This window comes from Falco cherrug, chromosome 7 (genome assembly GCF_023634085.1).
Source record: "Falco cherrug isolate bFalChe1 chromosome 7, bFalChe1.pri, whole genome shotgun sequence".
NCBI lineage: Eukaryota > Metazoa > Chordata > Aves > Falconiformes > Falconidae > Falco > Falco cherrug.
In genome coordinates this window covers 9,871,542-9,897,242 of record NC_073703.1, presented here as the reverse complement: position 1 = coordinate 9,897,242, position 25,701 = coordinate 9,871,542, and the positions used below count along the sequence as shown (strand labels likewise).

The following is a 25,701-nucleotide window of genomic DNA, read 5'->3' as shown; positions in this document are numbered from 1 at the left end:
ATTATCATCAAGAGCTAGAGTTGAGTGAGTAGATTTAATATGTTCATAATGAAATAGCCAGAATTTGTGTGTGTATTTGCAGAGAGCTCGTTATTTCACCACAGCTGGATTTGTTTATTTTAAATAAATCATTAAGGGCAGATACAGTTTCTGCATGTTTGCCCATTTGCCAATTTATCGTAAAAATTGTGGTTTCATTTATATGGGTGGTTTCTATCAAACACACATCACCCCTCTTGCTTGCAAGCTGCACGTTTCTGTATGTTTTAAGGAGGAGCTCAATGCAAAGCGAAGTTAGTTCATGTATAAACCAAGAGCAGAGGAGTAGGAGCAATTAGGATGACCTGGATGGGTTAAGGTTTTGTAATGGGCTGGGGGTCTTCGTACTTTTAAGCTGAAAACTTGAATTCTAGCTTCTCCCATTTGTAACCCAAAGCTGTTATTTTTCAATAGCTGCTTGATGGGGTGCAGAAGGCAAGTTAGTGCTTTTTGTTTCTAGTGAATATTTTGTATTTTCTCATCATAACAAGAAACAACAGAAGTGGACACAGGATATATGCAGGATTACTAATTCTGAACCCGAGATGGTTCTTCCCCTCTTAAGCTTCAGACTTTCTGGACCAGAGCTCTACTAAAGATACTGGGATACCAATTCAAGGGTCAAGTTATAAGAAAATACTAAAATTGGGAAGAAATATTTTTGCCACTTAAACTTTGTGTTTTGGTTATTATCTGTTAATGGAGTTCTTGGAAAGAAAGATCTGAAAGCCAACAGTGTAGGTGGCTGTTCAGCCAAGAAAAATCATGTTGTGTAGTCCCCAGGAGTGGTGTGTGTGACCTGATCCTGTTGAAAACTGGTGATCTGCAGCTCTGGAGGTGCTGCTCCATCTCTGTCCAAGCTCCAGCCAGAAAAGCTGATTGTTAAAGCACAGGTTTACTTGCTGGCTTGTAGCTTTGCTTACCTTGGTCTGGATGCAGCTGGTTTCTGCCTAACACCCAACTGTTTGTTGTAGTTTATTTCAAAAATAAGGAGGGAGGCTTCCAAACTGTCCGGTTCACTATGTGCCACAGTGGTGCCAGATGAAAATGTGGTTGCGATGCAATTAGAAACACAGACCATCACCAAGCCTTGCTTGGTGTTTTTTTGTTTCCTCCTGTGGATATCAACTCAAGTTACAAACCACAATAAACTACGGGTAACAAAGGGTCACAGAAGTATTGTGCTGTGTCATAAGTGGTGGGATGGGGCCAGCTTCTGGTGACATCTTCATGAGGGTGCCCACAGGACCCTTATTTGCAGTGCCCCCAGGCTGGTTTGTGTATAATTGATGGGTACCCTGAGGTTCTCCCTCCCCCTCCTCCCTGGGATGTCCTTTTCTGTGTTAGTTTATTTTTTAAATAATTAACAGACTTTGTGACTGCCTGTCTATCTGTCCCCCTGGAATTCCTCTCCAGCTGCTCTCATCCCTCCCCGTAGCCCCTCCTCCTCCCCCCCAACGTGCTTCTCCTTTCACTGTATGTTAAAAGCATGTCTTTTGTTTTAGCTTTGTGCAGTGAAACCTCCGAGCAATTTTTGAACATGATGCCCTTTGCCGCTTGCTGGTATCCTGAAATCTTCTTTTTTCCTCCCGGATGCACAAGGGAACCTTCTGCTCTTGACAAAGAAACTGATTTTGGTCTGAATAATTCAGTGCAGGGTAACTCTTGTCTGATGGGCACCTTCTCTCTGCCCAAACTGCCTTTAAAAACTGCCTGTCCCCATAGCATGGAGGGGTGGGTGCAGCTGAGGGTGGCAGGGAACACCATTGCCACCCTGTATGTCCCCTCCTGCACATCCTCCCGGTGGGTCTGACCCACGCAGGGGTTGCTCTGGCTGATGTGGATCTGAGGTTGTCCAAGCAGCCCTGCGTGCACCTTCTGCAGCTGTTGGTAGCAAGGGCAAGAGCCTGTTCCTTCTCTCTTCCCAGTGCATCCGCCTTGCTATGGTGCTAGCAATGGTATGGGCAGTAGGGGAGGTTTAGCACATCATGCCATTGGGAAAGTCAGCTATTGAAGGTGCTGGCTTCCTTTCCTCTGCCATGCTGGCCTCTCTTCCCAGAGGAAAGTCTTACTAATAGAAGAGAAGCTCCAAAGCACGGTAGAGCCACTGGAGATATTTGCTCTACATGCTGGACTTTGGATAAGTGGCCAGCAGCAAGGGTGGATGCTGTGGCCCCGGTGGAAATGGTGAGTTCTCTGTAAAAGCCTGGGATTCCAGGGAAGTGCCAGTGCCTGGGCATGTATTTAGGAGTGAGAAACGCTAGGACGATGCTTGTGGAACCCGGACCCTTTCTGATTGTCAACAGAAGACTTTGTTGGATTGTTGTTCTTCTACCTCATATGAAGACCATCCACCTATTTTAATCGTTTCATAAATAACCTTGCTTCCCACCTTTACTTGCCTAGGCTTGCTGCTCTCCAGATCCACATTTTAATTGACAATCAGCTTGTGGCGTGGCTGGAGGCTATGCCAATAATGCACATATTCATGGTATGGGAGGCAGATAGGCCCCCTCCCTCAGACACCATCATTCCAAGCAAACATCAGACAAGTGGCTGGCTTTGATGTGGGTCCTGGGTTTGCAGCCTAAAATGAGGAATCTTTGGAGCCCCGTTTGCCCTGTTCCTTGTGCCAGACATGGCAGAAATGTCATAACGGCCAAGCAGTTGTGTCCTCAGCATGGTGGAGGAAGTATTTTGCAGTTCTTCAGCAGACATGGTTGTGCTAGAGAGTAATCAAGAGCAGCCTGGGCTTTGCATAGACCGGTGCTGTGAAAATAATGTTAATCAGGGATGGGGAGTGGGGCAGGGAGGGTGGGTGGTAGGGCTGTTGTTGGGCCATCTGAGGCACTTGTCAGAGGACATTAGCCCTGCAATTAGGAGAAGCTGAAGAGAATGGAAGAGAAGACAGCAAGAGAAATGCTGCAGCGAGGAGGGCTTTGTGTCAGCATACAAAGCTTTTTTTCTCAGCAGGGCTGCAGGGATTTGCTCAGGTCTCCTCCCAGATAAATTAACACAGCACAACACCTGCTCCTTTAGTGCAGCCAGGCTAACTCCACTGCAGACCTGGCCTTTCTCTCCGTCTCTCTCTCTCTCTCTTTTTTTTTTTTTTTTTTTTTTTATGTGACATGGAAGCAGACTGTGAACTCCCTTCTGTTTTCTTCCCCCTGAACCGCCCTTTTCTCATGGAGGGTGAGATTGTTTCCCCCAGAAGAAAGACTGGAAAAAAAAAATCCAAACCAGCTGAAAGATGTAGAACAAACCCTCACCAAAAAAAACCCACCAAGCTGGCAAGAGGTGAAGGGTATGTAATTACTATTCCTTATGCAGCCCACTAAAGCTGCATGTTTTAACCATCTGAGGACAGCAGGGAATTTTCTCTTCCAAGAGAGTCAAATGTGGGGTTTGCATTTTCTTTCTTTTCAGGAGGGGTGCGGGGAAAAAGAAGTGGACTTCATTTTCCTTGGGATTAGCTAAAGCTCCTTCCACTTTTATGTTGGCAACATGAGGTTTCATCAGACCTCTGATCCTGTGCTGAATAAAAATATAGCATTACTGTCAAACTGCAAAACGGAGGGCTTGAACTTAACTGGATTAAAGTGCATTTGAGACAGCATTCTTCCCTTAATGCAGTGATGGTGTGGGGGGCTGCTGCCGCCGTGGCCAAATCAACCCACATCTGTGCCAGAGCATAAGGGGGGTCCTGTTCACTGTTGCTGACCAGAGAACCTCGGGCTGAATTTTCTTCCAGGATATTTGACTTGATGCTTAGATGTCCCATTGCTGGAATTCTGTGGATTTATTCTCCACGATGCACCATTGGCGACAGGCTCGCTAATCAGTAGGGTGCACCTCATATTCATGGAGATGCATGCACGAGCTTTAATTGCACATAAATGCACTGAGCCACATTTGCTTATAGTTTGGTGTTTGTCTTTCCCATATGAATAAACATCCCTGGCTGCTCCTCTCTGTCCTGCACTCTTGATGGCACTTCCACAGCCTGTTTGCCACCATTGGCTCTTGGTTCACTCTTTGGGCACCTTTCTTGCTGGATTTTGCAGGTTTTTTCTGACCTCCACTGATGGTCCAGTGTATTGTGGGTTTGATGGTATATTTTACAGTGGGGCAGAGGCCTGGGAGAATCCACTCGTGCCATGTTGTGTGTTGCGCCTCCCGTCTCGATGAGTGCCTGCATGCTTGGATGTATCCCCATATGTCCAGTAATGAGCGTGGGCTAATTGCCTAGGCAGATAGAAAAATAGATAGGTAATTTGTAGCTATTTAATTTTACATTAGGCAGAGGGATGTAGGGGCAGAGGCTAATGTTGTTGGCATTTCTTTTCAGGGTTGTTAACCAGATATGCTGCCTCTGGGGCATAACAATGCCTCCCTTGGTAGAGCTCTCTAATACTTTTATTACATTCTTATTAATTTAGCAATGGCCTAAAGTCTGTGAGGCACCTTCCAAGGCATGATCCCTGCCCTGAGGACCTTACAGACTAATTCCAAAGCATGATACAACTGGGGATTACTCAGTGAGGGCAAGGGCCTAATGGAGTAAGAAATGGTTTGTATTAGATAAATGGATAAGAATGAATCAGTGGAAGAGTTAATCACGTCGTTCCTTGCAGGCATGCCGGGATAAGCGGCTCCTTAGGAGGTCTGCAGTGAGGCTGGTTGGTTTAGCGAGATCTTTCCAAGAAGGGACCATGGACTAAGGTTGCTTCTCATGTCCCAGCTCCGTTTGGCACCAGCTCCACGTGGAAGGCTCCTGTGGGAAGCAACGTGTTCCAAGTACAAAGAAGCCACATGAGTAAGCTGTCTGATCAACCAAAGCGTTGGCGGTAACCTCCAACAGGGGACAGGTCTTGCTCCCCCAGCAACACAAACAGCTCTCCTCCCAGCTCTCCTCTTAGCCCTTTAGATGGGGAAGGCTGGGGAGGATTTTTTATTTGGAGTGAAATTGCAAAGCCATGCCTTTTTGCCACAGATTTCAGTTCTTGAGAAGCCACAAACTGACAGTCCCAAACAAAAGAGCTATCCAGGAGGCTGGGGAAAGGGCCGGAGGGGAGCGGGGGCTGGAAAAGAGCTGCTGCTCAGGGGTGGCCGAAGGGCCCCCCCGTGCCCCCCAGCACCTGTCCTCCTCGTTTGAAGCTTGTAAGCTGCCCAGTGCGGCCAGCCGCTGGTGGGACAGATGGGTCTGCAACAGCTGAGGGAGCTCAGGTCAGGAGGGATGAAAGCGAGACAGTGAGCCCTCCCCTCGGTGCCTCGGCAGCGCGGGCTGGTGTGAGCCAGTGAGGAACATTTGGTGTCCATGTGGCATCTGGCAGCAGAGTTTGCTTCTCTGGCATTTCCTTTGGTGAAAGGAAGAGCAAAGCTATTCACTTCCAAGCAGCTGCTCTGCTCCACTGGGAGGGAACAGCATCAACCGCCTCCCTGCCCCGGCCCTTTGGCAGGGTGCTACAGAACGGTCCCCTAAACTAACGCCCCCAGCCCCAGGTAAACATCCTTTGCCCTCATTTACTCTCTCGTATTTTTTTTTATTACTGAGAAAAGAAAAACTCACTGCATCACTTACTTTAAAACCTAGTTGCTGTGGCAACTGGACGCAGGGTTTGAAGTGGCCAGCTCCTTCTTCTTGACATCATTGTTTGACTTTCAGTTGCTGGAGCAACAGATCGCTGGGAAGAACCAGCAAGGTCGAGGTTTCTCTTTCTTTCTTCTTCCATGTTGCTTTTCTTTAGGGCCTGAGAGCACCAGCAACGGTTTGCTTTTCACTGAAGACACACACTGTTAGCATATGATGGGAAGATGTCAGGCAGTATTAGAAGAAACGGAGATTAGGTCAAAGGCTTGTTACAATGGCAGAATTCCTACAAAACTGGGGAGGGAAAAAAAGAGAGAGAGAGAGAATGAATGAGCCATTATATTTCCCAAGATCAGAGGGTTAGAGAAGACGTGGCTCTAGCACACTTGGTGTTAACATTTACCACATAGCATTTTTCTGTTGGTTGTTCTGAACCCCAAGTTTTTCCAAATCAGAGCTATAGCTGGGGTGATAAGCAGAGAATGTAAAATGCTATCAGATGTAACTACGTAAGCCAATACGATAACATAGCTCCATCATTTCCTCTTATTGAAATGTTACACTTACAGCTTCCTTCCAAAAAGTTTTTCTTTCTGTCAGTGTCATCTCTGGCCACAGAATAGCTGTTTAACCCATCCCAGACTGCTTTCCTCTGCGGTGGGGCACAAGAGGGGATATAGGACAGCTATTTACTTAAATATTGCTTTATAAAAGTTACATGTCCTCCACGCAGATTGTCCTGGGCTCTGGCTGTAGCCACAGGGGTGGTGGGACAGTGCTGCCAATCGGGTGCACCAAGGTCACCCTGTGCTGGGAGTGAAGAGGGACCGTGTCCTCATTCATAGAGTCATGGAATAATTTAGGTTGGAAAAGACCTTGGAGATGATCAAGTCCAACCGTTAACCCAGCACTGCCAAGTCCACCACTAAACTGTGTCCCTAAGCACCACATCTATGCATTTTTTAAACACCTCCAGGGATTGTGATTCCACTGCCTCCCTGGGTAACTTGCTCCAGTGCTTGACAGCCCTTTTGGTGAAAAAAAATTCCTAATAATCAATCTAAACCTCCCTTGGTGCTGCTTGAGGCCATTTCCTTTTGTCCTGTTGCTTGTGACCTGGGAGAAGAGACTGACCCCCCTCGCTGCAGCCCCTTGCAGCAGCTGTGGGGAGCGATAAGGTCCCCCCTGAGCCCCCTCCTCTCCAGGCTGACCCCCCCCAGCCCCCCCAGCCGCTCCCCATGGTTCTTGTGCCCCAGCCCCTTCCCCAGCCCCTGCCCGGCTCTGGACACGCTGCAGCCCCTCAATGTCCACCCTGCAGTGAGGGGCCCAGCGCTGACCCCAGGATTCGAGGGGTGGCCAAGGGACAAGGGTGCCTTGAAGGTGATGCACCAAGACTTCAGTAAGCTGGCCACTGTCCTTTATCAAAATGCTGATGGCCGGGAGTGCTCGACATCATTTTCCTAAACTGAGACTCTCTCCATTGGTTCTGTGTGCCGTGGTGGCTGACAGCATCTTGGTCCTGGCTGAGCTCTTTGGGTCAGCAAACACCGTGTCCCTGCACAGAGCTCTTGGTGAGATTTGGCTGGTTTCCCTCTGGGGTTAGTGTTTGCAGAGCCTGAGGTGACAACAGCTACTAGCTTTTAAGCTGATGCTGAATTTGCAGTTCTCTGGGTTTGAGTTTTGAATTTCTTCCTGGCACGAGGCTGACCAGGCGTGGCGTAAAGGCCAGAGCAAGGGGGAGGCTGGAAGTAGGATGATGCATCCACTGGAATACAGTTTTGGCATTATGCATCAAATTAGTAATAAGTAAAATGTCAAAGCAGAGGCTGGTTTTTGGCAGACTTTTTGTGCTTAAAACCTAAATGATTAACTACTGCTCTTTCAGGAGGCTAAACATGTCCTTGATTACCTGACAAAATATTCGTAGGATTTCAGTTTATATCAGTAAATCAGGAGTGGCCGTAAGTAATGCTGTTGGATGGAATAGAGTAAATGAAAAGTAAAATGCAGTTTTTAATAAAAATGCAACTGGAAGTTAAAAGTATATTTTGAAAAAAAAAAAAATTAGAGAATTAGTTTAAAACCCAAAAAAGTAGAATCTATTGGTGTAAAGCTAAAGGAAACTGCCATTAAAAGGTACTTAAAAAGCTGAGCTTTTCTTGTTCTGAGAATTCCTGCTAATGTATCTGACTGTCCAGCTCATTCCAGGTTTCCATATATATATATATATACACACATATAAAAGTGCAAACTTTTTCACAATGAACTTATGGTTTCAGTATTACACCCTCATTGCCCACAAAATACACAGAATTCAAATTAACAAATATACATGCCTCACAGCCTGCACAATGTCAGCCACAAATATGCAAGCAAGAATGCTGGTTGCTAGAGTTCGGAGTTAGCTATTAGTGAACATTTGTATGGTGTTCAGATAATTTGTTCTTGAATGCCACACATGTACCACATGGTTCAGATGTGGTTTGAGGAGCTATAAAATGGGATTTCAGACTGGTTCTGTCCCTACTCTTAAACCCATGGCTCAATTAGGGCTCAGATGCATCTCAGCTATAGGGCTGGCGTCCCGAGTCTGGGATATTGTGACTAGCTGGGTTTTGTGGAGGCTAAAAGGCATGGATGCAGCTGCTTATTAGTGAATTTGTGCACGTGCCAGTCTGCAGTGAAATGTACTTGAAATAACCTATCCTAGATGTCTCTATGAGGATGACGGCCCTGATGATTTAGCTATTTCAGTTCCAGCTTGAATTATTCATGTATTTGAAAACACTCATGAATTATTTGTGTTTTCACTAAATATATAATTTAAAAACCCAAACCCTTTCTACGAAATATAAAAATTAAATTTGTTTTTGCTGCTCTGAGATGCTGCCCCCACCCTGAAACAGCCCTTCAGCTGAAGGCTGGTGGGGAGCTGTGGTGTCAGGCTACAGTGATGTCTCAAGCACCAGCATCCCTGCCTTAACCTGGGCCAGCAGGTGATCAGCCCCTGAGTCAGCAAGAAAAAGGAAGACTCTTATAAAACTTAGATCTAACCCTAACTTATTTTCTTAGCTTCTGGATACTGGGATTTTGAGAATGGTGACTATCTTGCACACATGGGTTTAGGGTTTAGTCTGCTTTCACAAGCTGATGCATCTGGACTTAAGGTGCACACCAGTGGATCAAAAGAGCTTGATCCCTGTGATGCAAAGTCCTGATCTGGTACAAATTTACAAGGTGTTTCAAATGCATCCAGCTGTTTTGGTGACATAACTTTATCCTGGCAACCTTTATGCCAAGTCTAGTACTGTCTGTCATCTTCAGGCTGACATAATATGGGCAACTAATCTAAAACTGGAGCACATCATATCATGTGCTTAGGCTAATTCAACAAAAATGTGTTTGTGCTTGATCCAGATCAAATCTGTCCTGCCACGAAATCTGGGATACAACTGATGTGATATTAATAGACATGGAACCACAGCCTAAGCCTCTCCCCCTCCCCAAACATCTGCAGCGGAGGGGGGATGGCAGCGCTGGGAGGAGGCGTCCTGTAGGGACAGCAGTTCTGCTCTCGTTTAACTGTGTGAACTTCCCAGTGCTTACATTAATTTTGAAGAAAGTACTTTGGCATAACTGACACAAAATCTGGTCCCTTCACCTCAAGGGATTTGTTTCTTCCAGGGGAAGTCTGAGTAGCTGCACTCTAATGAAGCATCTTAACATATGATGCAGTTTTTCTCACATTTTTTTTCTCTCTCAACTCTTTTGTTGCCGTAGAATTGCTTTATACAGCTACTATAGTAGTAGTTTTTTAACCTCTTTGGGCTTCAGATTGTCTGAAAGATCTGGCTGGCCAAGGGCTCTTGATTTCCCCTGGATGTGATATTGTCCTGAACTGCCCAGTGGCACTTCTGAGCCCTGTTAAAAATTACCCCTTCCATTTCGTTGTCTCTGTGCTTTCCCTTGGTTTTTAAAAAAAATAAATTAAAAAAATTGCCATTTATAGTTTTCCATCAGATTCCCTGGTCTTTTTGCCTTGTATTGAGTCTACATTCCACTAAAATCTTTCCCTTTTGTGGCTTCTGTCATAAGAATTTAGATATCCATCCCCCCCATTAGCTGATTAATGTGCTTTCATTTTGTCTGAAGCACCAACCGCTTCCACTGACTGCTTGGGGGGCGTGTGTGTGTAAGTGTGCGTGTGTGTGCGCGCTCAACAAAAGCCTTTTCTCTCTTCATCTCTGTGTTCTGGGACTGAGGCCAAGTTGTGATTGTAATAATGTAATCTCTTCTGAATACTTGAAGTGATGGGAAAAAATGAGATTTTGAAAATGAAATAGATTAATCTATACAGCTAGAGGGGGGAAATCATGCATTTTAATTAGCTCTTGAGAGTAATTTTCCTTAAAGTAGTACAAGCCAGGTGTGCAAAAGTATCCTCCTGCCTTGAGAGTCTCGCCTCTCCTTCTGGAGTCCTTGGAAAAGATGGTGACAAGTGACAAGTTCATTCGGGATGCTTCTGCTGAAGGGATTGAACATAAGGCAAGTTGACGGGACCTGATTTTTCAGAGGTTGCACTTATGGAACTATGTGAAAATCAAGCTTCTCTTCCCCTAAAGATGCCTAGAAAATTGAAGCAGCTGCTCACTTCAGCATGCAGGAGCACTCTATTTCTTTGTGTGCTCGTGCACACGGGGGAATGGGGATTTATCAAGTTATTTTATTTAACTTTTGTTCAGGATGAGATCATTCCCTAAAAGGTGTTCGCAGTTTATTACCTCGCTGGCTGGGGCTGCTAGCTGTTCTGTGTGCAGGAGAGCAGAGAAAGAGGGTCACACGTGCTTTTCAGTGGGCAGGGGCACGGGGCTTGCATTGGAAAAGGAAAGCTGACCTGCTGTAGTTTGCCGTACACCTGCTCCTTGTGAAATGAAAATCGCTCGCCCGCAGTATGGCACTTGTGCCCGTCCTCACAGCCAGGGCCGGGACAACACACCCAGGTGATGGCCATCGCGTGGCTGATGAGCAACATCCATCAAGCCAACGTAATCCTATGACTTTTGATTGTGCACCAGCACTCTTGGGAAACCCAGCTTAGTTGGGAAGCCACCCAGTATTCACCCTCATTTCCTCTCTTTGCCTGGGAAGGGGCAGTTTTGCGATGTTATAGCACATGAAGTCTGGTGACTGGGACTGGGGAAGTGTTTGGTTCCTTGACAAGGACCTTTATTGATCAATTGAGTCTGGTTTTTGCCCAGAGCCTCCCCCGCTTCCCCCGTGCCAGGTGCCTAATGAAAATCTCCCATGCTGGAGTGCTAACAAGCTCTTCAGCCTCCTCCTTCAGCCCTGATCTGCGACTGACTGCAGAGGAGAGATGATCTTAGAGAATGTGTTGCTTTACCTCAGCCTGAGTTTTATATCCCAGCTAGGCATACTGAAATTTTTCAGACTTCCTTTTCAATCACTCACTTTGGCATGGTAATGGCTTGGGTTGCTCTTTTCTAAAGTCTGTTTTAGTTCTTTACCTTTGTATTTTAGCAGTGAGTTGCCTTGAATTTACAGTTCCTGTTGAATTCCTCTATGAATAACACCTAGGTTTCCTACTCTGCAGCTGCAAACAAGGTTTAAAAGCTTTTGGGATTTCTTGGCAGCTAATAACTCCCAGACTTCAGCATAGTTCATTTTCGAAATGTTTCTCATGCTTCAATCTGGACAGCGTTATGCAGGTCAGGGAATCCTGTCAGACTGGGGGCCAGGGGAGGATGTTCCATCAAAAGCTTTTTTGGCAAATAAAAAAAAAAAAAAGGCCAAAAGGACCTTTAGGAATACTGCTTAATATCCTTTCCATCCAAAATAGGAAAAGCACCTGTAACTGATGCCAAGCACAGGACAAAATAAATAAAAAAAATTCCCCAAGCAAAGACCTCCAACTGGAAATATTTCCTGAATGATCTCACTGAGAATCCCGTAAGTGGCTGGATCAGTTTTCGGGAAAAGGGAACATGGGCTTGAACTCCGTACTGAAAGACAAGAAAAATCTTCGGGAAAAAAAATGAACCAAACCCATATGCAAGCTGTCAGAGGTGCTAGGATTTTTTTCATTCCTGATTGGAACCTCTTGACATTTACATGGAAAATGTCACAGGGATACAGCAAGACTTGAGATGAGGAAACAGGTCTAAAAAGTGACATAAAATTATGTTTGCAGCTTTCATGCTGGGCCCACTCTGGTACAGGGGCAGAGCTTGAAGGGCAAATGTTGGCTTTATAGACCTGGTATTGGTACGTGAGGGATGTGGCATGTGGTGGGTTGAGCAGCAGAGGACTTGTTTCATGTCATCTTGGACTTAAGCAGTTCATGCAGCTGTGCTGTACAGTAAGCGTGTGTGTGTTTGGTGCATTGCCCCACAGAGACAGGACCCTTTTAGACCTGTGCCATCCCCCAGATTTCAGGCTGCCCTTGATTACAGGCTTGCACTGTTACCAAGGACAAGGTGCCCCATCAAACTCATCACCAAGCTGGGGTTTTTCTTTAACTACGAGCAGATCTTTGCTTACATCTGACCTAGAGTCAGATAACGGTCTCTCCTTTTTAATGATATGTCTGCAATTAGTATTTATTTTTCATTTAATCAGTCAGTGCATGTCAGCTAATACCTCAATAATTATGATCTTGCTGTCAGGGAGGAAGGAAATCAAACCTCAGGAGGTCACACCAAAACTGTGAATCTGATCTCAGTGTAACAGGGGTTCTAGGCAGGACTGATCATACTAATGAGGGATAGGCACTTAGCAGGTTTGGAGGCATAATCCAGGGAACAATGTGACAGATTTTTCCTGCAAATTTGGGCCAACCCGAGTCACGAAGAGTAACATCCGGATGGGTATTTTCACTTAGCAAAAACACCTGCTCAGAGCTGGATCTTTATCGTCCAGAAATTCTGTTGACTTGCACTCTGCTTCACTTCTACTCTGAATTTTATTCCTTCAAAGAGGTTCAAATAGATGTATCTTAAGATGCAAAATCCACCAATCTTTGCTTCCAGCTGCACTGAAAATATTGCAAGGCATTTTCTTGTTGAGGCTAAGAAATGCAAAACAACTGGATCATACAGATCAGATGTTTTCAACCTGTAAATTGCAAATGAATTCAAGAGGCCTCCCTCTTATTTTAACTGCCAGGAAAAAGTCTTGAAGTCTTTCTTTTCCATTGCAACACAGGATCATGAGATAGAAGAGACTGAGATCTGCCAAAATAAATCCTCATTGGAAACTTGCTTGGAGCTTTAGAAAAGATTTGAAGAACTTATTTGAGCTGAATTCGTTTGCCTAATCCTAGTGATAATTTGGCTGAAGATGTTCAGTCCTCTCAGATATACTGCAGGCTGCATGATGTTGTACTTAGACACAGGCTTAACAAGAACAGAGTCTCAGTGAACTTCTGTACCACTGTCCTAACACCTTCAACTTGCCAGACTGATGCATTTCATCAAAGTCAACTGTTCTGTCACAATACGATAGCTGAACGCAAGGCATGAGCCTGCAACTGCAAGTGTGTTTAGAAGGGAAAGTAATGCATATGCCATATGGTAGAAATTGATGTCTGGTAATAGATGTTTCATATATTCCAAGAACATCATTTGCTCCAAACGAAAATTCATATACTTTAACTCTTTTTTAACCTACAGCTTGTTTTTTAAGTTAGAGGCCTTGGTTAATTTTTCTTCTGCTTGAATGGTTCTGCTTTCTCCGAGGTTTCATAGCATCCATACTAAGTACTACGCTGTTCCTCTGCAAATGCTATCTGTGGTCTCAGCTTCACATTGCCCCTCATCTCCCGTGCCCCGTCGGGAGGGCTGTGCAGTGCTGACAGCTTTTAATGAGCTGCAGAAATGCAGGGCAGAGAGCCTTGCTTCCAGCGGGGGAGGGTGCGCTTATCTCTTTACTCACAATCTCAAAAATACTCCCGGGTCCTGGGAGATGAAGGGCCTGGGCATGTAAGTGTAAAAGACAATTAGAGTGGTGTTACTGGCAAGTGAAGATGATTGAAACGCTGTGACTGAAGTGTCCCCTGGCAAAGCTCTGGCTGGAGAGTGCACTTCTGCCCCAGGCTCAGCGTGCCCCAGGACTGTGCCCAGTTCACTGAACGCTTCTTTAGAAGAAACAGAGGAAGGAGGTTCCAGCAGTATTGCATAACTCAGTATTTAAGTGGGTTTGGAGTTTCATGTTCTGCTGTTTCATTTAAAAAAAAACTTTTTGTTTTAAAACTTTTACAGCACTCAGTTGTAAAAAACTAAGTTATTTATTGTGCTCTTAAGAAAAAAAAAAGGAAAATTACTAAATAACTTGTAAGGCTCAGAGTAAGGCTGAATCTTATTTTCAGGAGAGATGTGATCTTTAAGCACTTCACAAGAATGGAATTGATAACTTCTTTCTGTATAATTTAAATCTGATTTGGTTCAGCAAAAGCAATGCCTCATACTTTTTGGATATTTTCAGTAAAAATCACCTCTAAATCATCTTTATGCATCACCTTTTAGGAAGAAATGTGGAAATGCAAAAGTGTCTGGGGTGGAGAACGAACAGTGTTCAAGACAATGCCAGCGCTGCTTAGCACCAAACTTTCCTGGGCTGGAAATGAACAAAAATACCAATTTTCCTTGAAACTCTTAGGGGCATGCAAGGCAGCAGAGTACGCTCAGTGGGTAGTTTAGGAAGACCCATGCAAGTAGGGGCACTGGAGAACCCCTCAGAGCTTGATACAGTGCCTTATCTAGGGAGAAGTGTTTCCCACTGCTCCATGACCCCTCCAAGCTTGTCCGGGAGAAGAGGGCATCTACCAAACCCCCATCCCAGCACCTGCAGCCTTGCATGGACATCTTGAAAGGCAGCTGGGCTCTAGATTCCAGACCTGGAATAAGATGGGCCAGAGGAGGTTTTTGCCTAGGCAGAACAGTCCTTTGGCTGCTGCATACTCCATATACATAAATAAATAGACAAATAAATAAATAAATACATGTAATATGTATACGTCCTGGATGCAGTTATACTTTTCTCCTTGATGTTTTCTTTTCTGCCTCACTGACAGGACTCTGACCAAGACACATAACTTGTAGTGAGTGTGTGTTGAGATCTTGTGAGGTCTTTTAGCTTCAGCGAGGCGAAGGACTCTGTGTTTCAGACCCCCATCAAACAGGGCAACATAAGTTGTATCTGATGAAGACCAGCGCAGCATGTCATCGGTTCAAAACAAGGGAACAAAAACAGAGCAGAAAATTGCAGCCAACGTGCTGGGAAAGACTCCAACAAAATAGGGAGGCTGCCTCTTTGTGTGGATGAGACACTTTAACTGGACAACGGAGTGAAGAAACACCAACTAAGAAAGGAGAGACCTTCACTTGCAGAGAGAGACCTTATCCAGTGTTGTCTTCTTCCTCCTGGACTGGTGCATGCATGCTTTGGCTGGTGCCAAAAGAAGGTGCGGAGGAGGCCCTGGGATTTTGTGACAACAGTGAAGACCGCAGCATGCTCTGCTTTGTGATACGCAGATCTCATGTAGCAACCGAGTAAGGTTTCAGGTCTTCTTTTCCACCCTTTAATGAGACCCTGGCTGCAGCAAGGAGAAGAGTGTCCTGGGCCTCTTCCCGTGGGCTGTTTGGATGTTTTGCTGGAACGGTATTTGTGATGCACAGATCCAGCTTTTTTCCCAGGCATGAGGGAAAGGGAAATTTTAGGAGAGGGGAGAAAGGAGGCTGATGGTAAGAAGGAGAAAGCCTGTGTGTTTTTTACTTTATGAGCATACGAGCAGCCCACTGTTACAGTAGGGATAGGTGTTGGCTTGTCAATTTTAATATGGTGAAAAGGTGCCTAGAATGATGGATGGGCTCTTGTTAATGGAAGAATGGTTTGTATTACTGGTAGTAATAAACTGATACATAAATCTGCAGCAAACTTAAAGGCACTTCTAGCTGTCTGAGGAAGATGCTGTTGGTTTAAAGGTATTTTTTCCCAATGACTACTATTTCCTATCAAAATCAGATCTCTACAGGAAAGAAGACTGTGAAGATGTTCCTCATGCTGAGGCACTATGTGTTCAAACTTTCTGTACGGTTACGGAAAGAGAGGCATGCCCTTAGCCTAAGTTTTTTAACTGGCCATGTAAAAAACCTCCTGTACAGCAATAGACACTGGCACAAATCATGGGCAGCATCCTACACGTGAGAAGTTCTGGAAACTGGAATGGATGAAGGTACCTGCTTAAAACCTGTGTCATGCTCTTGGGTGACTGCCAGTGGATGGAGAGCAGCAGGGAATTATTTCATGTTCTCCTGAAGAAGCCAGACAGGACTACCGGCAGGAAAGGGAGGCAGCTGCTGGAAAATACCCACTCCTCAAGACATCACCTGGCCTTTGGCCTAGCTGATGTGACCTTCTGCAATCACTCTTCCAATTTCTGCATTGACTTAACCAGTCAGTCCAGTCAGTGCTGGCAGGTTGCATTTTCATGTCATTTTTCTCAGGGCATAGGCCCGGGCTGAGATGTGTATCTCTCTCACGGTGGCACAAAGAAGAGGAGCTTCCAGGACTTGCAGCCTGCAGATGTACAGATAAAGATGAGAGGACATCTGGTCTCACCCGCAGTCTGTTGCTAGCTGGCTGCGGTACCAGAGAGACAGGCTCTTGGCAGAGGTTTCTAAAGTGGCTTGAAGTGGGGAGGAGGGAGGGGTTGCTGAGGATTATACGCCCTTATTCTTTTGAAAAAGCAGGAGGGTCCTGGGGAGAGGGCTGGGTGAGAGAAGCTACCAGATGTGAAGGGAAGCTCAGCCAAAGGAAATTTTCCAAAAGCTGAATCTGATTTTCTAAGAGAAGGCATACAGAGGTATTCCTATGCAGAGCTTCCACGTGCATCTCCAGACTGGTGTCTCCTCAACATGGCAATCAGAAAAATTGTCAGGCCAGTAGTGGTACAGTTCCCCACCCTCAGCCCCCATGAAATCCACATATCAACCAAAGATATACAAGTCTGGGCTTTTTATCAGGTTCTTGCTGTTTAAAGAAAGAATCATCTCAAATAAGGACAATCTACGATCAACCTGTAAAGATGCTTCAAGGTTTTGCTCTATGATAAGCACAAATAGAGACTGACTATCTAAAATTCATATATCCCCCCCTGAAGTCCCTGACTTAGAAGTGCAAATATCTCCCCCACACAGAATCACCTAGGGTCACATTCTCTGCTGGTGTAAACTGGCAGAAATCCATTGAATTCTCCCATAAATCAATTTAATTAAAAGTGTCTTCTGATGTGTCTTTGTTTAGCAATAATGTTCATCTGAGAGGGTGTTATAGCAGGAAAACAAATCCCTTCTTTACATTCCCTCCCTCCAACCCCCTGGCTCAATTTTAATGTTTTTAAAAAATATTTATTTTTTAAACTGGAACAATAAATGTGTTGTTCACAAAGAACCTTTTGTTCTGCCAGTACATTCACTCAGAAGAATGCCTATCTATGATTGTGTATTAGAGAGGGAGGAGAGAAAGGGTGGGGGGCAATTCACAGGTAAAAATTGTCCATATATGTAACAAAGATGAGTTCATTTGATAAAATAAGACCACCCTCCCTGCAAAGCTATACCTGCAGCATAAATAAATAAAAAATAATACTTTTCTGAACTTCTGAAATAATGTGATTTATTTAAGAACTTTTGGTTTTTTTTTTTTTTAGCTTTTCTACAAATCTGACTATTCCACTGGGACAAACCCATTAGGCCTAATTCAGCAAAATGCTCCGGCAAATCATTTAACCACATGCTTAACTTTAAGCAGGAGCTTAAGTCTCAGGCATTCAAACCATTTGTGTGTGATTTATTCCTGGCCTTTTGGAGAGCAGAAGGAATGCAATGTGGCCAATCCACAGCTGATAAGGAGGCAAAACCAAAGTGACAGACTAAGGTGTTGGGAAATATTTGCTTGACTCTGAACTTGTGTATTGGCTGGAAAGAGTTCGGATGCTTTTTGGAACTCTATAGAGAATGCTCATGATATTTTTTCTGCTTTTCATGCGGGCTTTAGCCAACTCACAGGCTCCTAAGCCCCAGGTGCTCTTGCTCAGCACTTGCACCATGGCAGCACGTAGCACGCGGGCTTCAGGACTGCTTTGGGAAAAAACTGGGAGAGGCAGCCAGTCTGCTGGATTGTTATGGTTGTAAAGGGTCAGCTCTCAAACAGGTCTCTCTCCCTTCCAGTCCGCAGTGCATCTGTGATTTTAGGTTACTTACACTGTATGGAATACGTGTCTTCAGTGTTTTCTTACCTTTATGTCATGTGGGGCTCTCCCAAAAATCTGAAACGTCAGGTGTCACTACGCCTGTCCTTTATCATGTGCCAAGATAGACCTAAAAACAAGTTGTCTGAAGACTGTCAGTCCACTTATTCTTTTAAGCCTCCTTGTGATCGTTTCATTTCCATATTCAACCTCTTTCCTCTGGTGAAGGAGCCATCCAAATTGTGCATTTTGATACCAGGTAAAACGTGTGTGTCCGTGTGCAGCAAAACAACATGGTACGTCTGTGTTGGACTTCTCGTTTTAGCCCACCCCAGATCTCTCCCTCCTCCTCTCTCTCCCCAGGGAGCAGCTGTCACTCAGCCGCCCTTTCCCTTCAGAGCACCCCACAGGTTCACAGCCCACCAGGCGAGCAAGTGTTGTAACGAATGGTCTCATCCAGTGGTTTGCAGCAAGAAGAAAGTCCTGGCCTCCCGGAGACTAAAGGAGAAACCTGGGGAAAATTCCAGACCTTGAACATATACTCTGACTAAGAGACTAAAGATATAATGTGCTAATGCAGAGATTTCCTTGGAAGTACAGGAGGCTTCAGCTCCCCTCTTGCTGGCTTTGGTCATGGACTCCAGTCCTACCTCACAACTCACCACTGCCTGTGGTTTCTCCTTATAGGTAGATAAGGGCTACACATTCCTTGATCTTCACTTTTGCAGTCCTCACTGAATACAAACGTGCAGTTCTTTCATGCATGAAAAAGATGTGTCAGTACTGCTGTAGTGAGACCATCCACTGAAACTGTATTTGCTTTATTAAATCCATTTTTCTCTGAAGTTTTCCCGTCACATGCTGGCTGTGTTGAGCTGATGAGACCTCTTCACCTCCTGAGATGTTTATAGGTTTTAGTAAAGAATATGATGGACAATTTCATCCTTCAAGAGCTAGGATTTCAATTTTAGCCTGCATTAAGCAGGGATATACTGTGGGATAAACTAATATTTCTTACTTAAAAGTCTTATTTCATTTGATTCAAAGCACCTTATTTTTCAGACTTAAACATTACTGCTGTAATTAATTTCACAGTGGCACAACACTGAATCCTAAGAATAGTTCTGAACTGACCTTAACACATATATGTCCTTTTGAGGACTGAAAGAGGGAAAAGAATCAGAAAGGGAGAAAAGAGAAAAGACTGCAGGAGCTAAAATAAAAGACAATCCCTTCGTCACCTGAATAAAACCCACTAAGTGTTGAAATGAGGTCGAAAGATATTCGTTAAGACTGTGAAGTAGAAAGGCAGCAATTATTTCTTTGGAAAGTCTCTCTTAAGGACTTTAAGTAGAAGCCTGGAGGAGGCTGCCTCCAGCTAGGAGGAATTGCCCCTGGCTTTACCAGGAGCAGGGAAAGAAAGGAAGCAATTACCCGCTGAACAATGGCGAATTAAGACGCTCCTTTCTGTTTTCAAAACCAAGCTCCTTCCCCAGTGTGGTTTCCAGCTGGGTGAGAGGAGGAGATGGCCTCCTGGGGAGGAACCAGCTGCAGCACCCCACAGAGCCCCCATGGCCGGGCAAGGGAGGGAAGTGCTGCGGGACCTCTGAGGTGTGCTCCTTCCTTCAGGGCCAGGTAGCTGGAATGGGGTTATCCTGTGGACCCACTTTTGGCAAGCCTTGCATCATTCCTGTTCCCTTCCACGCTCTCCTCCCTGCCCACCGACCCCCTCAGCTGTCCTCCATAGCCAAAACTCACCCAGAAGCTTCTTGTCAAGGTGTCCTTGCATCCTGCTCCCTCCTCAGTTTCCATGGTGGTTTACCAGCTGAGGAAACACCGAGAACATGATGTGGTTTTGCCACATGTCCATCTCCCCCTCCTTCCCCTCCGCCCAGGATGGGGATGGGCAGTGCATGGCTGCCCCATGAAACCAGCCCAACCCTCGCAGCAGCTCAGGGGAAGCAGAGGGAGGATGGGCTGTGGGTGGAAGTGTCACTTCAGGCAGATTCGGGTCAGGCCTGGGGATCGGCTGAAGAGGATGCAGAGACATTTGGCTGACCAGAGAGAAGAGGTGGGGGACATAAATCCTTCAAAGCTGGGGCTGAGCCGTCACGCAGCCCTGTCCTGCAAAGTGCCCCAGTCCCTCCACTCCTCTGGAAGTTAGTGGGAGTTGGGGAGGATCAGCCTCCTTGCTGAAGAGGCAACCCTGAGCCCATTTAAAAAAAAAGATGAACAAACCCACCTTTTTTAATTAAAACCAAATCCAAACCAACTCAGGCCCTTTCTCAAACCTGCCTTGTTAGAGCAAATTGCAGAGCACCTTGCATGCAGCAGAAAGCTGCTGTTTTTTAATGCATTGCTACAGCGGTGTCCCTGGTGGGGTAAAATAAATGAGCGGCATGCACAGCCCCATGTAAAGGTCAGCAAGAGGCGTTAAAGACAAGAGGCCCTTCCAGCCTCCACTGCCGCTTCCCGGGCAGGCGGCGGAGGGAGGGACCGTGAGTTCACCACCCACGCGGGAGCACTCAGGGGCTTCAACACACACATGTGCTCCCGGCCGCTGTGCTGCACGTTTGCCTTCCAGGAGCGAGGGGTTCACCCACCTCCGGCACGCTGGAGTGCTTAGCTTTGTGGGAACAACCCTGGGCATCAATGCGTCGGGCTGAGCCTGGTGCACAGCCGGAGCCTGCTCAGTTTTATGAAGTCTGTAAAGCTCTTGCAGGTGCTGGCAGCCCCCCTGCCCCCCCTCTCCACATCTCCCCGCCTCCCTCAGCCAGGCACCCAGCCTTGGCCTCCTGCCCCAGGGCTGCGTGCAGCTGGACAGTATTTTTGGGCTGCTTGGAACAGCCAATTCCCACCGCCTTTCTCAGCCAGCCTTGTTCCTCTTTATGTATGACCTTAAAACCATCTTCCTGTTCCTCCTCCTCTTGCCTTATTCTTACACTTTGCCTTCCCTGACCCATTTCTGCACTTTTTCTTTCCCCACCCTTGTGCAGTTAGGTCAGAGGGGTGCTTTCCCATATCTACGACACATTTCTGGTTGTCATCTGTGAGTAGTGTTTCACCTCCTTCCTCATGACTGTCCCCAGCTCCGTATTTCTGCCAAGGTCATATGAAGCACATAGGAAGGCTTTTCTGCCGCCGTGGGTTCGAATGCAGGCTGAGTGACTGCAGGGGTTTGCTTATCTGGGTGGAAACCCCCCCAGCGCCTCGGTGGCATGCGTGCCCCTCCACGCCTGTCAGGCTGCCAGAAGCTGCCGCCTCATTCACTTGTGTGCTGTGTTGGAGGGCATTTCCCCCCTTTCGTTCTTCTTCTGGATCTTGCTGACTTCAAAGAGATTTTGTTCTCCATATCTATAGGTCAAAACACTTGAGCACACGATGTGAACAGGGCTGACCCCTGTAACGACAGTGGGTCATGAGTTCAGCGAGGAGGCTGGTTTTGTTCCCTGCTCAAAGGGAACTTATTGCAGCCTCTGTTGGGGCAGTCTCTGCAGGAAGAAGTGTAATGGGAAAACCAGTCAAGGTAAGGCCACAGTGCCCCCAGGGATGTCAGTGTCCATCCAAGCTAAAAGAACTTGATGGCTGAGACGTGGATTTTGAACTCACCTAATGATCTGACCCTGATGCTTAGAGTGAGTGAATCCCTCTAGACAACACTCCGGATAGTGGCATGGATGTAGCCGCCTTTGGGCATCTGTGTTACAAGTCCCTGATGCCTTCGCATTCTCTATAACACATATCTGTTCAGTCCATGAAACAGTGGGTCTGACCTGCTCTTGGGTCTCAAAAGCAGACTTCTCCCCCATACACACTGTAAAGCCTGAAGCTTGCACTAAGTGCCACCTGAGCCCTGCTTTGGGGTTTACTGGTGGAGGGGACCTGAAGACAGTGAGGCCTTTGGGTAGGTCTGAGGAGGATGAGAATGGAGTCACAGCTGAGCCAGCCCACAGATGTCCTAAATTTAGCTCCTCTCTGCTAAGGTGGTGGGAAGGTTATAGCCAGCAGGGTTGGTGGAAGTAACAAAGGCTATAGGGCTCAGCTGTTAGGCTGATGCCCCTGCTCAGAGAGTACATATACCCACCCAGCTCCTAGGAGAATGCTTTTTTTCTTTAGTCTGGTGGGACCTTCAATTGATGGTTCATCTCTGTCACCAAGGTAGGACTTGTGCTATGGTTTTGCTAATAGGTCATTTTCTTTCGCCTGAGGATGGACTCGTTGCTCTGTTCTTCTGCCTCACTTATGTCCTACTCGTAGCTGGGAATAAGGAGAAGAGCTCGTGTGCAGCCGTGCGTGGCTCTCCTCTGCATGCTCCTCTGCCTGGCAATCTGTAATCCTGGTAAAGCACCATCTGGGCTGTAAGTGTGTGAATATCCAACATGGCAGCACCTCAAATTCCTAGTTTATGCTTATTAATAACAAGCTGTAAAAATAGCAGTCAGACAAGATGAGATCATCAGGCTGATCGTGGGATGCCATATGCTGTCTGTTCTACTGAGCAAGCCTCACACAGAGGAGACCTGTGCTCCCTTGCCAGAGCAGGGTGGGCTGGGAGGCAGCAAGGTGGTGTGTGGGTACCATCCTTTTTGGGCAAAGCCCACAGGAGCAGAGAGGTACTGCTGGCAGCTGCTGAAAATCTCCACGCCTGAGGACAGGACAAATATACTATGGGTTTTAGATGGCTTTGCCTGGCTGTGCCTCTAGCTGCTTTGTCCTGCTGTGACATGTACAGTGCATAGAGACCTTCCAGACCGGCATATTTCTGTCTCATTGGGGTGATGGTGCCTTAACAGAAGCCAAAGTTTTCTCATCATTTTTTTTTTTTTGATTCTGTTTACCGTGAAGTTAAGATATAAAAAACCCCAGTGAGAAAATGCTAAGCCCATTTTTGTATGTGCTTCAAAAAGATGATGTAGGTCTTGGCCAGTGGTGGAATAGCAACGTTTTCTGTACTGAAAGGAATGAGATTTCCAGCACCTAGCAGTGTCCTATTTGTCTTTCACAATCCTCTGGCTGAGAAGTGTTTTTCTAGATTAGGGCTCTCCAAACTTTGATAGGTCATGGACAGCTGTGCTATGTTGGTGAAGTGTGAGTGGCACGAACTTGCCCTCTGCTAACATGGGCCGGGGTGCTGGTGGCTTCCCTTGCTCAGGAGATTTGCCTGTGTTGCACCTGGGCTGTGGTTCACGGCAAACAGCAGAAACAAACTTTCTGAATCCTTCCCTCTGTTTAAGGAACTAATTTTCTGACTTGGATTGTTGCTCCCTCGGTAATGGCCTGGACTGTGGAGCTGCATATTCAAATCCCCCCGCGGACCCTTGTCTGGTTCCCCTTGCTGGTGCATTGCCGCCTTGCCAGGGGGGCTGCTTTTGGGCGGGGGGTGTGTGTGTGACTGTAACACCCAAACTAGCCCCTTGCTTCTCTGGTCCTAAAGAGGCTCAGGTGCCAATTAAACCTTGCGCAATCAGGAGAAAATGGGGCCTTTGGTAATATCCCTTCTCAATGCCGATGCCGCAGGTTCTGCTGTCCCAGGATGTGTGTATGAGTCATTGTCTGGAAATCCAAGTGGCCAGATGTCCGCCAGATCCTGCCGAGCCCCTCGGCTCGCTGACTTCAGCTGCTGCAGGGAGGGGGCTGCCCTCCCCCGCAGGTGAGGAGCCTGGTGCATCCCTGCAGGTGGGGGGCGGCTGGGCCCACCTCAGTGACACCCCCCTGCCCCGGGGAGGCTGTGTGGGCAGCTGCCCTGCGCCACTCACTCTCCAGCTGTGACCGTTGTGGCTTGCAAGGAGCTCTACGAGGGATCCATGCAGGTCCCTGCCCTGAACAGCTGGGGAGATGCTCCTTTGGGTCTTGTTGGTGCCCAAGGCTTTTGTTTCTTAGCACCATATTAATGCCAGGGTGCTGCCCCCCGCTGCTGCCCGCTGCCCCCGGGCTGCCACCTCTGGCAAGGTTCGGGCAGACAGTGCTGCCGTAGGGTTGGGGTTGGGATCTTCTGAAGGGAGGCATGGTCCTGCTTTGGACTCCAGGTTGGGCTTTGGCTTGTAACCAAGATGGTATTCTTAAAATAAAAAAAAAATATTTTTTCCAGAATCTTTCATGTTGTCAAAAAGCCTGGTGGCAATGCAAAGTGTAGATACTCCATTGCTTCTAGACAGTGGCGCATGAGATTTTTATGAAAAAAAATAAATGAAATAGCCAGTATTGAATTCAATAAACTCTTTGAAATGTTGTGAAACACCAGGGAGTCCTGTTCTAAGGAAGGTCATTGTCTTTTCAGGAGAAAACCACAGCTTTCTGTGGAAAAATGTGTGACTAGATCAAGCTGCTAACTTGTTGACCAAGGCCAGTGGTCTCTCTCCTTGCTTCAGACCCACCTCCAGCCTGCTCCATAGCCCTGGGCTCAGCTGTACCACCAGTGGGCAACTGGGTCCCATCAGCCTTCATAGGTCAGGTGACCCTCTCCCTTCTTGGGGAGAAGAAATCAGCCAAAGGTCTTGAACCCTGTCACGATGAATGGGGCACTGCAAGAAGCAGCTCTGCTTTAGGGCAGCTCCCTCCTCACCAGCACGGTTATTCGATGGGTGTGTTGTTCACGTACATGCCCACCTTAGGGGATGTATAGACTAGGGCTCCATAATGCACTGCCACGCTCCAGGAGTGCAGCAGAACCCCCCCTTTTTGTATCTGTCCCTGACCGAGCCTTGCTGGAAGGTGAGTCAGGGCAATGGCTCTGCAGGAGCCTGTTGTAATTGCCAGATTTAGGATGTTGGGCTCTGAATAAATCTCTGCTTTTACTTTGCTGGGGATAATTCAGGCTTGAAAACTGAAGTGGCAGTTTATAGCCAGGGTTTTCAGTTTGGCTCATCTAAGATTATGCATATGTGTATGGGGCTAAATGCAAATAAGCTGCTCCCAGAAAATATAGTCTCACAAATGCTAAACTTATTATCCATGTGGACTTGATAGCGTGAGTGACTGGAGACTCCATAAATTACCTTCTTTCTGTTCAGAGTGAAAGTGATACTGGTCCTGTAGACCCTGACAGTAAGGAATGGCTCCCTTTCTGGTTGAACAGGTTTGATTGGCCACTAATTTACTCTCTCTCCTGTTGTAATTCAGCACAGCTTTCTTGATGCACTCTTCAGCTCTTACCGATTTGCTGCTAGGAGGATTTTCATGTAGTGAATTGTGGATTCTAGTTAAAACACGCACAGAGCACGCTCCTGCTTGATGACTCTGCTCTTAGATGTCACAGGAAGAGACAGTGTTTTGTATAACTGCAAGAAAAATACCATGTTCTAATTAGTGTAATTTATAGTCCCTTGCAGGCTAAAACAACAGCTGATGAGTCATGGAAGTTCCTTCTGACATTTGCTGAAAGAAATGTTATTTTAGCTCCCATGACTTTTGGGGAAGGGGGAGGAACACGGTGGGGAGGGAGCAGTTGGTCTGAAGTGCCTCACCCCTTCTCCAGTGCCTACCTTCTGCAGCATGTTTCCTGCTGAAGGACTTCTGGTGTGTTACTTTGCAGCGAGGAAGCATTGTTTATCACCATGTCTAATTACCAGGTGTGGTGGGTCCCGGTTCGAGTTTTTGTATCTGGACTGGAGTTCCTGAGCTGATTGTGGTTGCTGGAGTAGGAGGTTTCAATAGCTGCAATACTACTGTCATCGCTGAACTTGATGTAGCTGCGCAGACAGAAGACTGGACACTAAGGTCCCTGCCATGTGCTATAACTGGGCACTGGTGTGTTGTGAACGTACTCACTGTGGTCAGGTGAGGTCTGAGCATAGTGTAGGACCCTCAA

General features: G+C 46.5%; 1 long non-coding RNA gene across 3 annotated transcripts; it reads right to left on the bottom strand.

Moving 5' to 3' along the window:
• Window positions 1–1,851: 1,851 nt before the first annotated feature.
• LOC114015223 (uncharacterized) lies at window positions 1,852–19,833 on the bottom strand. 3 transcript variants are annotated; one of them, XR_008733329.1, is made up of 4 exons: window positions 19,653–19,833; window positions 17,943–18,790; window positions 5,621–5,832; window positions 1,852–4,813 (listed from the first exon to the last, which is right to left on the bottom strand). It is a non-coding gene; the product is annotated as an uncharacterized LOC114015223 (long non-coding RNA). The 3 variants fall into 3 exon arrangements; XR_008733328.1 differs by lacking the exon at window positions 17,943–18,790 and having other exon boundaries at window positions 5,621–5,923; XR_003559023.2 differs by lacking the exon at window positions 17,943–18,790.
• Window positions 19,834–25,701: the final 5,868 nt, after the last annotated feature.